The sequence below is a fragment of the Oryctolagus cuniculus genome, chromosome 21, assembly GCF_964237555.1.
Source record: "Oryctolagus cuniculus chromosome 21, mOryCun1.1, whole genome shotgun sequence".
In the NCBI taxonomy this organism is placed as follows: Eukaryota; Metazoa; Chordata; class Mammalia; order Lagomorpha; family Leporidae; genus Oryctolagus; species Oryctolagus cuniculus.
In genome coordinates, this window is record NC_091452.1 from 29,339,491 (window position 1) to 29,355,548 (window position 16,058).

The 16,058-nt window shown below is 45.7% G+C and overlaps 1 pseudogene; it reads left to right on the forward strand.

Annotated features, from left to right (window-relative positions):
• The first annotated feature begins 13,883 nt into the window (after window positions 1–13,883).
• LOC138847400 (small ribosomal subunit protein eS12-like) lies at window positions 13,884–14,575 on the forward strand (annotated as a pseudogene).
• Window positions 14,576–16,058: the final 1,483 nt, after the last annotated feature.

Genomic DNA, 16,058 nt, shown 5'->3' on the forward strand with positions numbered 1-16,058 from the left:
CCTGAAAGACATTGGCACAAGTGAAGAATTCCTAGAAAAGATCCAATAAGCACAGGCAGTCAAAGCTAAAATTAACAAATGGGATTACTTCAAATTGAGAAGTTTCTGTACAGCTAAAGAAACTGTCAGGAAAGTGAAGAGGCAACCAACAGAATGGGAGAAAATATGTGCAAACTATGCAACTGATAAAGGATTAATAACCAGAATCTACAAAGAGATCAAGAAACTCCAGAACAGGCCAGCGCCGTGGCTCACTAGGCTAATCCTCCGCCTAGCGGCGCCGGCACACCGGGTTCTAGTCCCGGTCGGGGCGCCGGATTCTGTCCCGGTTGCCCCTCTTCCAGGCCAGCTCTCTGCTGTGGCCCGGGAGTGCAGTGGAGGATGGCCCAAGTGCTTGGGCCCTGCACCCCATGGGAGACCAGGAAAAGCACCTGGCTCCTGGCTCCTGCCATCGGATCAGCGCGGTGCGCCGGCCGCAGAGCGCTGGCTGCGGCAGCCATTGGAGGCTGAACCAATGGCAAAGGAAGACCTTTCTCTCTGTCTCTCTCTCTCACTGTCCACTCTGCCTGTCAAAAAAAAAAAATTTAAAAAAAAAATTAAAAAAAAAAAGAAACTCCAGAACAACAAAACAAAAAACTCAGTTAAAAATGGGCAAAGGACTTAAACAGACATTTTTCAAAACTGGAAATCCAAATGGACAACAGACACATGAAAAAAAATGCTCATGATCACTAGCCATCAGGGAAATACAAATCAAAACCATAATGGGGTTTCGCTCCACCCCAGTTAGGATGACTTTCATACAGAAATCAATAAACAACAAGTGCTGGAGGAGATATGGGGGAAAAGGTACTCTAACCCACTGTTTGTGGGAGTGTAAACTGGTAAAGCCACTATGGAAACAGTATGGAGATACCTCAAAAATCTTAATATATACCTACCATATGACCCAGCCATCCTACTCCTGGAAATTTACCCTAGGGAAATTTACACCTCCATTTTTATTGCAGTTCAATTCACTATAGGTAAGACAAGGAATCAACCTAAATGCCTATCAACTAAAGACTACCGGATGGCCGGTGCCGCGGCTCACTAGGCTAATCCTCCACCTTGCGGCACTGGCACACCGGGTTCTAGTCCCAGTCGGGGCACCGGATTCTGTCCCAGTTGCCCCTCTTCCAGGCCAGCTCTCTTCTGTGGCCCGGGAAGGCAGTAGAGGATGGCCCAAGTGCTTGGGCCCTGCACCCCATGGGAGACCAGGAGAAGCACTGGCTCCTGCCTTCGGATCAGCGCAGTGCGCCGGCTGCAGCCTGCCAGCCGTGGCGTCCATTGGAGGGTGAACCAATGGCAAAAGGAAGACCTTTCTCTCTGTCTCTCTCACTGTCCACTCTGCCTGTCAAAAAAAAAAATAAAGCAAAATATAAAATAAATAACTTCATAATCCTTAATGTATTAAGCTAAACATTCAGAAAACGTGATTTTCATGGGATGCAGTGGGGTAAGCTTCTGGCTGGTACACCAGCAGTGTCTATCAGAGTGCTTAGTTTCAGTTCCAGATCTACCATTCCTCCCACGCATTTCCCTGCATATGAACACGAAAGGCAGCAAACAACGCCCAGTTTCGGGTTTGTACGACCTACTCAGGAGACCTGAATGAAGCTTCCTGCTCCTGGTTTCAGTCTGGCATATCACGGGCTGTTGCAGACATTCCAAATAGTGAACCAACAGATACATGTTCCTGTTTCTCTCTGTCACTTTGCCTTTTAAAAAAGACAAGCAATTCTCATATACAATGAAATGCAAATACAGTCACAAATACCATAAGAAACAACAAAATTCACATTAGGAAAGATTAAATGTACAGGCATTTTAATTTTTATGACCGATTTATTGAAAATATGTGAACAAAATTTCTGCTATTGTCCTATTACAAAAAGACATATAAATCCAATTCTTGTGTAATGAATCAGAAAAAATTCGAAGTATCTAAGACTAGATATTATGGCAATTAAATTGCATTGATTTAATTAAATCTTGATCCATACTAGGAGAAAAGGAAACCTAATTTACTTCTATCCACTGCTGTACTAGATTGGGTTCTGTATTAGGTCAAAGTTGCCAAAGAGTGATGGGACAGCTCCCTGGGCAGGGGATGTCAGAGATTTCACGCATTCTGGGAACCATGGACCCTTCCCTTTGTGGTCCGCTCCCAACATAGTGGGTGGCAGGGTTAGAATCAGATACTCATGACACTCTCAGGGGCTCAGCAAGGAGCCTGGATCATTACTGGTCTTGGAGGCCTTACGAAAGTGAGGGTTTCTCTTGTGCAGGGCCTGGGGCTCAGGAATGGGCTCTGCAGCCAGGCTGAGCGTGGTGTTCTCTCAGTTCACTGTTGCAAAGGGTGCAGCTGCCTGTGTGCCCCATTCCTTTCTCTCCACTCCAGGTCTGCTGCTGCTTTCTCCTGGGGAAGCCTTGGCAGGGTTTCCTCCATAGCACAGCAGCCTACCCACTCCTCCGCAGGCTCATGCAACTTTGCCCTCAGAAAACCATTCAGTGATGTGTTGACGATCATGACCTACATTACAGTATGGGTGGTGATGGGCCCCACACACCCGGGTAGTGGGAAGCAAAGAGCGCAGCCTGCACTGCTGCTTGGGTGGGGAAAAGGAAAGGAGGACAACACACAAGGCTGGGACACTTTCTCCTTGCATCTTTGGCTGATAAGGGAAGGAGCTCAGATGCCCCAGTGTGGGCTGTGCCGCAGTCAGACTGGCAGCCCTAGCCCTCCAGAGCCTCACACGTTCACAATGGTGGGGCCCAGAGCCCCAGTTCTGGAACTCTGATCAGGTATTGCTGAGCTCTGTGACCAGTGGCTCCTACAGCTGCACCATGGCATGTTGGAGCCCATAACCAGCAGAGGAGAGCAGTGCTGCTTCTTCCTTATCCCATAGTCCTGGCGCTGGGCAGCTGCCCAGTTCCACTGTACTGTAGGCAGTTTGGGCAGAGTGGCCAGCAACCCTCGGAGGTTCCTCTCCTTGCACTTGAACAGGTTCCAGAGTTTGAGCCACAGTGGGTTCATGTCTCTGGTCAGGTGTGTGGTGTCCATCTGCTTCCTGTGGGCTTGGCAACAAAGCCATGATCAGAGGTGAATCTGCAGTCATTCTCTGAGATTTCCTTTCTGGGTTGTGGGGGATGCACCGATGCCCTCTCCTCTTGGCTTCATCAAAGTGAAACTTGAGGCAGGGTTGGGCCTCAGCAGTGCATTGGCTTTTTGGAGGTGGGTGGACATGGGGGACAGAGGAGGTGCCCTGGACCAGTGGCCATCTTGTGGGCCACCTCAGAGGCTGGAGATGAGGGCACCAAGGTCAGCCATGGGGTCCAGGCTCTGAGACTAGATCTGAGGACTCAGGCTGGCTGAGGTATTTCAGCCTCCCTGCAGGAGCTGGAGGCTGGGGGATGCCTCGTCTCACCAGGCTCTGCCCACAGATTTCCCCAGGTGCCAAGGTATGCAGGTCGGGCTCCCACAAAGAGGGAGAGGCTCCATTTTCTTGAATGAATCCTCTGTTCTGTACATGGCAGTTTAATGTTCTTGTTCTGTGTTGACTCTGAGCCATATGCCACGGAATTGTAGGGATTTATTATATTTACCCAAATTATCTGAAATGCAGTTTGTCAAAATTCACCCGAGTATGTGTTTTTTTTTTTATTTTTTATTTTTTGACAGGCAGAGTGGACAGTGAGAGAGAGAGAGAAAGGTCTTCCTTTGCCGTTGGTTCACTCTCCAATGGCCGCCGCGGCCGGCGCACCGCGCTGATCCGATGGCAGGAGCCAGGAGCCAGGTGCTTCTCCTGGTCTCCCATGGGGTGCAGGGCCCAAGCACCTGGGCCATCCTCCACTGCACTCCCTGGCCACAGCAGAGAGCTGGCCTGGAAGAGGGGCAACCGGGACAGAATCCGGCGCCCCGACCGGGACTAGAACCCGGTGTGCCGGCGCCGCTAGGCGGAGGATTAGCCTAGTGAGCCGCGGCGCCGGCCCCGAGTATGTGTTTTAATAACCAACCACACTGAATGGAGAAAATACAAATTCAAGTAAACTTGTATACATCAGCTTCTTGTTAACGTACCTGCAAGAGCAGTGAAAAAATGGCAAATGGCCCAAGTACTTAGACCCCACATGCTTGTGAGGGACCCAGTTGAGGCTCCTGGCTTTGGCCTGATGCAGACCTGGCCATTGTGGACATTTAGAGACAGAACAAGAAAATTAAAGATCTCTCTCTCTCTCTCTCTCTCTCTGTGTGTGTGTGTGTGTGTGCCCATCTCTCTCTGTCACTCTGACTTTTGGATAAAATAAATCAATATTTACAAAAATAAGAATGAAAAAATAAATTAGAATACCAACTAATTAATACAGACCAAATAATGGAGGTTGATAAAACGACCTTTTGGAAAAAAGCTAAAAAGCTTCTGCACTGCAAAGGGAACACCCAGCATCTGAAGACACAACTGACAGAATGGGAGAAAACATTTGCAAATCATGCAACTGATAAAGGGTTAATACCCACAATCTGTAAAATCTCAAGAAACCCAACAACAAAATAAAAATATAGTTAAGAAATGGGCAATCAAAATGAACAGACAATTTTCTAAAGAGGAAATTCAAATGGCCAATGAAAAATGGCACATGAAATATATTTCAGAATGACTAACCATTAGGGAAATCAAATCAAAACTTCAATGAGGTTTCAGTTCACTCCAGTTAGAATGGCTATCATATGGGGCCAAACCTGTGGCATAAGGGGATAAGCCTCCACCTGCAGTGCTGGCATCCCATATGGATGCTAGTTCTAACTCCGGATGCTCCTCTTGCAGTCCAGCTCTCTGGTACAGCCTGGGAAATCAGCAGAAGTTGGTCTAAGTTTCTTGGGCCCCTGAACCCACATGGGAGACCTGGAAGAATCTCCTAGCACCTGTCTTCAGATCAGCCAAGCTCAATCCAATGCAGTCATTTGGGGAGAAAATCTGGAAGAAGTTCCTGGCTCCTACCTTTGGCCTGGCCCACCTCTGGCTGTTCCAGCCAACTGGGGAGTGAACCAGTGGGTGGAAGAACTTTCTCTCTGTCTCTTCCTCTCTCTGTGACTCTACCTCTCAAATAAATAAAATCTTTTTTAAAAGAATGGCTATCATACAGAAATCCAAAAACAATACATTCTGGTGAAGATGTGGAGGATAAGGTACCCTAATAAACTGTGGGTGGGAAGGTAAACTAGTGCACCCATTATAGAAGACTGTATGGAGATTCCTCAGAAGTCTGAAGAAAGATCTACCATATGACCCAGCCATCCCACTCCTAGTTTACTCAAATGAAGTAAAATAAGCATATGTAAAAGTTATCTGAGGTCAGATCTTCAGATTAGTAAATCAAGCTTCTGCCTGCCATGCTGGCATCTCATATTGGTGCTGGTTTGAGTCCTGGCTGCTCCATTTATGATACAGCTCTCTGCTAAATTCTGGGAAAGCAGTAGAAGATGGCCCGAGTGCTTGGGCCCCTGTAACCATCTGGGAGACCTGGAAAAAGCTCATGGCTCTTGGCTTTGAATTGGCCCAGTCCAGGGTCATTGAGGCCATTTGGGGTAATGAAACAGAAGTTGGAAGTTCACTCCTTCTGTCTCTTCCTCTTTCTGTCTGTAAGTGCTCTCAGATAAATAAATAAGTAAATCTTTATAAAAAGAGCTATTTGCATCCCAATATTTATCACAGCTCAATTCACAATAGCTATGAAATGGAGCTAATCCAGATGTCCTGTCCATCAACTTATGAATGGATATAACAAATGGGTTACAATTACATTATGGAGTGGCCAGTGTTGTGGCGCAGCAGATTAATGCCCTGGCCTGAAATGCCAGCATCCCATATGGGCACCAGTTCAAGACCCAGCTGCTCCACTTCCTGTCCAGCTCTTTGCTATGGCCTGGGAAAGCAGTAGAAGATGGCCCAAGTCCTTGGACCTCTGTACCCACGTGGGAGACCCTGAGGAAGCTCCTGGCTCCTGGCTTCGGATCGTCACAGCTCCAGACGTTGCGACCAATTGGGGAATGAACCATTGGATGGAAGACCTCTCTCTGTCTCTCCTCTCTCTCTGCCTCTCCTCTCTCTGTGTAACTCTGACTTTCAAGTAAAATAAATAAATTTTTAAATAAATTACATTATGGAATAATACTAGTCTTTACTGTCAGTTTAAAAACAACTTCTGGAGCCAGCACTGTGGCATAGCAGATAAAGCTGTTGCCTGCAGTGCTGGCATCCCATATGGATGCTGGTTTGAATCCTGGTTTCTCCACTTGCAACCCAGCTCTCTGCTATGGCCTGGGAAAGCAGTAGAAGATGGCCCAAGTGCTTGAGCCACTGCACCCATGTGAGAGACCCAAAAGAAGGTCTTGGCTCCTGGATTTAGATTGATACAGCTCTGGCCATTGTGGCCATCTGAATGAATGAGCATATGGAAGACTAAGATCTCTCTCTCCCTCTCTTTCTCTCTCTCTCCCCCTCTCTTTTTCTCCACCTCTACCTCTCTGTAATTCTGCCTTTCAATTAAATAAATATTTTAAAAATATCTCTTATGTAACTGCTTCCTTCCAGGGAAATATTGTGGAGCTCAGCAATTGGAAGAGGTGTTGTGAGTGGTGAGACCTGGTAAAATCAGGAAAGGCCCACAAAACAGCAGTCCAAGACCCCTGATTGTCCACACCCTGCTCCAGACAGGCAGAATGCAGGGCTGCCTGCTTTCTTCTGATCCTCATGCCCTAAGGACTTCCTTGCCTGTAGCCCTATGCATTTAGGTCCCAGAAAGAAAAACCTGACCCCTCAGATTCCAAGCCCTGCCACACTCATATGACTTTGAAGCGCCAGGTTGCACAGCTGACTTTGGTTCTAAGAGAACTTCTTTAGCCATCCTCTCACTGACCCTCTGAAAAGAACACTCTGACACTTGGGATAACACTGTCTACTCTGTTTGCTAAAAATACAGAAACTTAATATTTCTCCTGCCCCTCCTTGAGGATTCAAATTTGGTGAAAATAAATAAACAAAATCTATAAATTGGGTCTAATAATTTGAAGACTGTTCTGCTACCCTCCACAGGGAGAGAAGCTGCTCCAAAACACAATTGAAATCTGTTTCTTCCAACCTCAATTGCTGTCATTATTTGCACTCACAGTGGCAGCACAAATACTAAACTCAATGTAGAAGAGGGGAACTCTCATAAAGAGTTCTTGGAGCATTGCCAACTTTTAAGGCACTTGCAGGCATGGAGAAGGAGCCCATCAGCTCACACCTTTTCCTGGTCTGTACATCAGACAGATTGAGAATCTCCCCAGCAGCTGACTTCTGGACCTCACCAATCACTTTGGCCCACTTACACATACATGTGGACACACACACGCACACCCAAACACCTTTACACGCTTTCCCTAGGGTCACCTAAAGACAGTAGGCAGTTTATAGAGAAGAGAAGAGGTAAGGAAAACATCGAGCTTCAAAAGTTAGCATGGCATCGAGGTGGCATGTACCAATGCCATCTCACTAGTCCCAGTGATCAATTTCTGTTCACAATTGATCGTAATGATAGGACTAAGAACCAAAGGGATCACATAAACAAGAATAGTGTCTGCAAATACTAGCTGATAGAATCAAAAAGGGAGAGAATGATCCAACATGGGAAGTGAGATACACAGCAGACCCATAGAATGGCAAATGTCCTAACAGCACTCTGGCCTCATAATCAGCCCTTAAGGCATGCGGATCCGGCTGAAATGCCCATGAGAGTATTTCAGGCATGGAAAGCCAAGACACCGTGGGGGAAAAAAAACCTAAATGAAAGATCTCCGTGAGTGAGATCCCAGTGGAAAGAATGGGTCATCAAAGAAGGAGGTACCTTTCTCTGACCATGGCCTTGTCTAAAAATGATCAGAGTCAGTGAACTCAGGGGGCTTCCATAGCCTTGGCAGCTCATGACTGTGGGGAGCAACCCAGACTAGACTGTTACTGGAATTAAGACTTATTCTATGCATCTGCTCCCACAATATGGCGCTGGGAGAGAAGAAAACAGCTTCTACGCAGCTGCCTCCAGTTCAACCAATAAACTGTAGGACCTGCTCCTGATTGGAGGAGAGCAGCGTACTCGGCGTGTGGGCAGCCGAGTTGGGATTGGTGGAAGAGGACTATAAAGGAGGAGAGAGACGGCATGCACCAGGAACATCTAGGGGGAACATCTGAAGGAACACCTGTGCAGCCCCCGAGAGAGCCGGCCGGCGGTGTGCCACTCCCCCGCGGAAGTGGGGAATGTGGCAGGGGGAACCGCCCTTCCACGGAGGTGGAAGGGACGGCAGCCAACCCGGGAAGAACCAGCAGCAAACCCGGGGAGGGCCGAGCAGACGAAAGAACAGCGCAGGGTCCTGTGTCGTTCCTCCACGAAGACGGGGAGCGACAATGACAAGAGCCTAGGGTGATTACTGATGCCATAAACAAGAGTGTCAATTTGTTAAGTCAACAACAGGAGTCACTGTGCACTTACTCCTCATGTAGGATCTTTGTCCTTAGTGTGCTGTACATTGAGATTTAATGCTATAACTAGTACTCAAACAGTATTTTTCACTTTATGTTTCTGTGTGGGAGCAAACTGTTGAAATCTTTACTTAATGTATGCTAAACTGATCTTCTGTATATAAAGAGAATTGAAAATGAATCTTGATGTGAATGGAAGGGGAGAGGGAGTGGGAAAGGGGAGGGTTGTGGGTTGGAGGGACGTTATGGGGGGGAAGCCATTGTAATCAATATTCTGTACTTTGGAAATTTATATTCATTAAATAAAAGTTAAAAAAAAAGTTAGCACGGCCTGACTAACTTAGTGGCTAAGTTAACTTGTTGGGGCTCCCCAGGGCCCCAGCATGGAAAGAGAGTGACAAGTTCAGAAGGCCAGGCCCAGGAAGCCCAGGCTATACTATGAGAAGCACTTACCACTCAACGAAGTCTTTGGAAACTCAGGATCTGGGCCTTTCACTCATGCAGCAGATTGCTAATAGCACCTTCCCCATTAGTGAGTCCAGTCAAATATGTAAGATGTGTCCTTTTTCTTTTCCTTATTTTCTCTGCTTCATTGAGCAATTGATTGGAGGGGGCTGGTGCTTTTCAGTGGCTAACATGCTGCTTGGGACACTTATATTCTAAACCAGAGTGCTTGATTGGAGTCCCAAATAATCTGTACCCAGTCCAGCCCCCCACTCATGCACATGTAAGAGGCAGAAGGTATTGGTTTAAGCAGTTGGTCCTTGCCACCCATCTGAGGGACCTGGATTTATTTGCAAGCTCTTGGCTTCAGCATGTCCCAGAGATGACTGTTGTGGACATTTGGGGAGTGAACCAGGAGATTAAAGATCTCTATCTGTCTCTCTGCCTTTAAAATAAAATGAAAAACACAAGCTTTAAAAATTAGACTTGGAAGAAGCACAAAGACAAATTGCATTCCTAGTTACTGCAGGTCCAGAGGGGCCCAGCCTGAACCTCATTTACAACAAATGACTCAGACAAATATCTAGCAAGCTGACTGCTCAGGACCTTGGTTGGAATAAAGTAGTTCTTTAGCTCTATAACCACCTCAGGGCCAAGAGGATGAAACAGCCATATCTGATGTCCTTGTTCTGCTAGAAATTCCCTATTTGGGCCAGGAATCTTATCTTCTCACCCATAAAATATGCAGAAGTAGAAGACAGTATCTTTCTAATGAAAGACTTAGACTCTTCTGAGCACTCTCTTGTGGGGCCAGTCTGGGGTTAGAAGGAGGCTGCCTCCTGAAGACTACATACCCCCACTGTGGCCACTGAGATACAATACAGGAATTCAACAGCCCTGGGTTGTGCTCACCCTCTTCCTGGAACCCCATGCTTAGACATCCTGGGAAAAACTTGCCTGTTCTTGGGTCCCAGAGCTGCCACAGAGGCCAGCCCCGGCCAGTGATGCTGGCTAGGACATAAGCAAGCACGAGTCCCTCCTTTTCCCCTTGAGTCTATCTGACACGGAGAAGTCTATGCTGAGGAGCCCCCGCGGTCACAAGAGAGAAGCCCCCCTCCAAATAGATTCCAAATAGGGAATTGGGGAACAATTCACTAGTATTGTTAATATACTTATCTTAGAAAAGAGTAAGCTATGGTGGAATTACAACATGAATTCACCCCACACATCTCCCATCTCAGGTAGTCTACATGCCCAACCACACCCTGAGTCCATTTTCAATCAGACAAATTAACAACATAATCGGGAACCAACTTCTATGAATTCACATTGCAAACTTCCCAGCTACATGATATACATACTCAACCATTCCTTGTCTTGAATCAGCCACACTATTCAGAAAGCTTCTCAAACCAGTTTTTTTCTTTATACTTGAAAGTACAATTCATTTATTTGGTCCCACTCACAATGATGGGCAACTAAAAACACAAGTTGTAGAAGAAAAAGAATTTCTTAAGAATGGTTAATCAGTCTGTCACAATTCATATTGTGAATTGTCTAATACTTGCTGAGGTATGATTCCAAAGAATTCTTCCAGATGTGTTACATTTCCAGAGACCTCTCTGTAATCTGGTTAAGTATTGCAGAAGTTTGTCTTACAGTAAAGATAGTCCTAATTACATAATAGCCATGATTTTTTTGTGTGAGTCCTCAGTTTACCATTGAGAGATGACTTATATTACAGATTTGTCTTTGCAAGCATGTTTTTCACATTTCTAAGTCTCTTATGTGAACTGAACACTGCTTTATAGCAGAGGGATTCTTTTACATTCTGCCTGTCAAAAAAAGAGTATACATGAAAGCAGAGTTAATTTACTTGGTAACACTCACAACAATGGGAAACCAAAAAAAAAAAAAAAAAAAAAAAAAAAAAAAAAAACACAAAACACCACAAAAACCCAGGCTGTATAAGAGAAAAAATAATCTCTAAAGGATGATTAACCAGTCTCAGTCACACAGTATTATTCCATCATGTGAACTGCCTAATCCTTCCTGAGGTGTGATCCCACCAAAGAATTCTTCCAGACACGTTACTTTCTGAGAGAATGTTATCTTTGGAACAGCGATATACAGAAGATGCCAAAGGCTCAGGTCCACATAATGGAGTCTTCATTTCTGAATACTGAATACAAGTGGCCATGTGCTCTCCAAAGCAGGCAGCCCCAATTGAGTTCAGTGGTAAGCTTATAATGGCAAATATCATAACTTGTTGGAAGTGAATTACAAAATTAATGTTTAGCCAAGCATTTGCTACAGAAACCAGAGCAAGCAGAGTATGCTTACACGGCGGCATCGATCACATTTTGAAGAACTTAATGTAAACAACCATTCCCAGGGTGGCTCCAAGATGGCAGAATAGGGAGGGCGCTTACTGATCTAGCCCAGGAGAAGAGAGTTTTAAGAGTGGAGATAGGGTAGTCTCAGGGAAGAGTTAGGGGGGAAATGGCAAAGGAAACTCTTATGAAATTAGAGGGACATGGTGGACGTACATGGAGGGCCTGGGTGCCCAAAGCTCAGGACTCCAGTAGCCGAGAGATACAGTGGATGTACATGGAGGGCCTGGGCGCCCATGGCTCGGGACTCCAGTAGCCGAGGGACACAGTGGACGTACATGGAGGGCCTGGGTGCCCACGGCTCGGGACTCCAATAGTCAAGGGACACAGTGCACGTACATGGAGGGCCTGGGTGCCCACAGCTCAGGACTCCAGTAGCCGAAGGACACAGTGGACATACATGGAGGGCCTGAGTGCCCATGGCTCGAGACTCCAATAGCCGAGAGACACAGTGGACATACATGGAGGGCCTGGGCACCCACGGCTCGGGACTCCAATAGCCGAGAGACACAGTGGATGTACATGGAGGGCCTGGGCGCCCATGGCTCGGGACTCCAGTAGCTGAGGGACACAGTGGACGTACATGGAGGGCCTGGGTGCCCACAGCTCAGGACTCCAGTAGCCGAGAGCCTCCACACCAGCGCTGGAAAATGAGGTGAGATGAAACCGCAGTGGCCTGAGACACTGGTGAAAGAGTGGCAGGAAGAGTCTGGAGGGAATGAGACCAGAAGCTCAGTGGGGGAAAGTGCAGCAGCCTAACTAGAGAGAGAAAAGATGATACTGACAGGTTTTTCTCTCTCTGATCACCTTACAAAGGCATACAAGCCAATAGAGGGGGTGCCATTTTGGACATATATAACAGCTGTGGAAGCTTGTGTCTGTGCCCAGCAATCAACCAAGCAGACTCCTGACTCTGGTAGGGAGAAATAACAGGGGGCTAGGAGCTTGTGACTGTGTGAAGCTTCTGAACCGGAACTCTGAAAAAAAAAAAAAACAAAAGGTGTGTGGGAGAGCTCACGGGGTGGCTGAGACAGCAATCTTAGTGGGAGAGGCCATAGCTTGGTGGGTCCTGGTTACCTGGTGAGAGACATTGCTGGGGAATCTGAACTTACACTGAGAACTGCACAGATCCTTTGTGTGGTCCCTGGGACAGAGCAGACAAGTATTATACCCGCTAGGGCTAATGCTCAGGCACCAGTCTACATGGAGGACAGCTTAGCAGAACAGAATTACATCCCTTTTGATGAAAAAGAGAGAGATTAGATTTACGACGCCAAACATGGGTGTGTCACCTTAAACATGCCCTTAACCTTGAGAAACTGAACAGAGCCCTCTGACCACACCCACTAAAAGCCTCTAGAAATTCGCTGAAAGCAGACAGTCCACTTACCTACAGAGTAATAGTACAATGATAAAAGCCAACACAGTGGGGAAAAAAAAAAGAAACCAGTGAGTATCTCCACAAAGGCCAAACAGCAACTGCAACAAACCAAGAAACAAGAATAAGGAAGACAACATGACGCTCCCAAAAGAACATGACATTTCAATGCAAGCTTATGGAGATAGAAGAAATTAACTCAAAATATTGATCATAAGATTATATAGAAGCAATTGAAAGCAAACACAAGAACTACTGAAATCCCTGCAGGACATGAGAGAAAATCTCTCATGAAATTGAAATCTTAAGCAGGAATCAAAATGAAATGAAGAATTCAATAGAACATGAAATTGAGATATTGAAGAGGAATCAAAATGAAGAGTTCAATAGAACAAATAAAAAATGCAGCACAGAGCCTTAAAAACAGAACCACTGAGGCAAAAGAGAGAATATTGGACTTAGAAGACAGAGCACAGGAAAATATACAGTCAAAGACAAGAAGAGGCAATCAGAAATCTAAAAATCTTGTTGGGAATCCACAGGATACTATTAAAAAAATTTTGGGTTCTAGGAGTTCCTGAAGGCATGGAGAGAGAGAAAGGATTAGGCCTTTTTAGTGAAATACTAGCACAAAACTCCCTGGGTTTGGAGAAAGAAAGAGACATCCAAATACAGGAAGCACACAGAACTCCCAATGGACATGATCAGAAAAGATCCTTGCCACGACACATTGTAATCAAACTCACCACAGTGAAACATAAAGAAAAGATTCTAAATGTGCAAGGGAGAAATGCCAGATTACTTTCAGAGGATCTCCAATTAGACTCACAGCAGACTTCTCATCAGAAACCCTGCAGGCTATGAGAGAATGGCAAGATCTAGCAGAAGTCCACTTTGATTATGGCCTTCTCTAAACAAAGTCAGAGTTTGTGAACTTAAGAGGATTCCCTAGCCTTGGCAGCTCATGACAAGAGCCTCGGGTGATTACTGACATCATAAATAAGAGTGTCAATTGTTAAATCAATAACAGGAGTCACTGTGCACCTACTCCCCATGTAGGATCTCTGTCCTTAATGTGTTGTATTATAAGAATTAACAGTAAAACTAGTCTTCAAACAGTACTTTATACTTTGTATGTTTGTGTGGATGCAAACTGTTGAAATCTTTACTTAGTATACATTTGATCTTCTGTATATAAAGATAATTAAAAATGAATCTTAATGTAGAATGCAATGGGAGAGGAAGTAGGAGATGGGATGGTTTGCAGGTGGGAGGGTGGTAATAGGGAGAAGAACTGCTAAAATCCAAAAGTTGCACATTTCTCTTTCCCTGTCGCCACTGAGACACATGGAGACGGAGGCCCGGGTGCGTTCAAGATTAGGCTTCACCCGTAACCCACCGTCATGGCTGAGGAAGGCATTGCTGCTGGAGATGTAATGGGCTGAAGAGGTGCTGAAGACCGCCCTCATCCATGATGGCCTAGCACATGGAATTCGTGAGGCTGCCAAAGCCTTAGACAAGCGCCAAGCCCATCTTTGTGTGCATGCATCTAACTGCGATGAGCCAATGTATGTCAAGCTGGTGGAGCCCTGTGTGCTGAGCGCCAGATCAACCTCATTAAGGCTGATGACAACAAAAAACTTGGGGAATGGGTAGGCCTCTGTAAAATTGAGAAGGGAAACCCTGCAAAGTGGTTGGTTGCAGTTGTGTGGTTAAGGACTACGGCAAAGAATCTCAGGCCAAGGATGTCATCGAAGAATACTTCAAATGCAAGAAATGAACAAATAAAAATTTGGCTCATAAAAAAAGTTGCACTTTTGAAATTTATATTTATTAAATAAGAGTTTTCTATAAAAAGTAACTGATTTATTTTACCAATAACATTGCTACAAGTATCATTAATTCACTTTAATGGGATAATGGCTCATATTTCCCTCTGAGCATAAGTTGTTTGAATTAATTCTTCTCTGATCAGTGCTGATTACACTGGGTTGCACTGCCACACCTTACATGAACTGGGGGTGAAAACTCATTGGAACAAAATTTGTCTCCATCTCTATGGTGTCCATTAATAGTGGAATGGGTTTCACAACACCATTAGGGGCAAAGAAAACTCTCCTAAGTTTAAAACATTCTAACTAAATGTCCCCAGGACTTGACAGCTGTAAATGCCTAATTCTTATAGCCTTTCTTGGTTTTGTGACCCCACATCCCCAGTCTGTAACCCCAGTCCTCCTCCCCCTGCCAACCCTCAGACACTCAGCCCTCAGCCCTCAGGTATGGCTGTGATTTTTTTGAACTGAAAATATAAATCTGCAGTCAAACTCCTCTCTCCCCCAATTCCCTCAGTGTAATTTGTGAGAAGCTCTCCGTGAGCACATTCCTGAGTTCCTAGGTCACTATTTTAGAATTGGAATGATGGGGGTTTCCGGTTATACAAAGCATAGGAAGGATATAACTAGGGCATCTGTGAGAGTCTTCTCTTTAGAGGGTCGTAAGAGTTCTGAACCATCTGTGTCATTTTCTCAGCCTTGATTCAGGAGTGATGCAGCCAGATCGAGATGCCATTGTCTTTGACAGCTGTTGGGGTGGTCAGGATGATTGTGTATGGCTCCTTCCAGAGAGGAGCCAGACCTTGGGTAGTGAACTTCTTTATCCACACTGAGTCCCTGGGTTGAAACTGGTGTACTGGATCAGTAGATGGCAAAGGTAAGGCATTCTGGATTTGCTTGTAGGCAGCCTTTTGTGTGGATGGCAAGGACCACAAAAGTTCCCTAAGACACAGTTATGGAGTTCAGCTTTTAGTTCTTTCCTGAGCTTAGGGAGAACAGGAGGACTCCCATAGATGATTTCATAAGGGTAAAATCCTTCCCACGAGGGGGTGCATCTGACTCTGAGAAGAACAAGAGGTAGTAGAGTCACTCTGTTTTCAAAAGTTACTAAAGTCATTATTAGAGGACCTATGAAAGGTGCTGTCTAAACCACCAGCAAGTTCCCCATTGAAAGAAGGCAAATAGAAGCTGACAGCTGGGACCTGATAACAATCAGGTGGGCTAAGGCCTGTTGGGTATACATGAGGTCCAGACCTATTTCTTCACAAGGGCTATTGGAAGAGACATCCTAAGGGAGGTGTGAAGCTCCTTGGGGAAGGCATCCTGTTGACCTCATTACCTAGCTGGCCTGGGAGCAGACCTGCCCTGAGTAGAAGGCAGGTGGCATCCCTACAAGGAAATCTACAGTCCTGTCTGCAATGTTGTTGACCCTACTTGGCCTTCTCCTGAACAG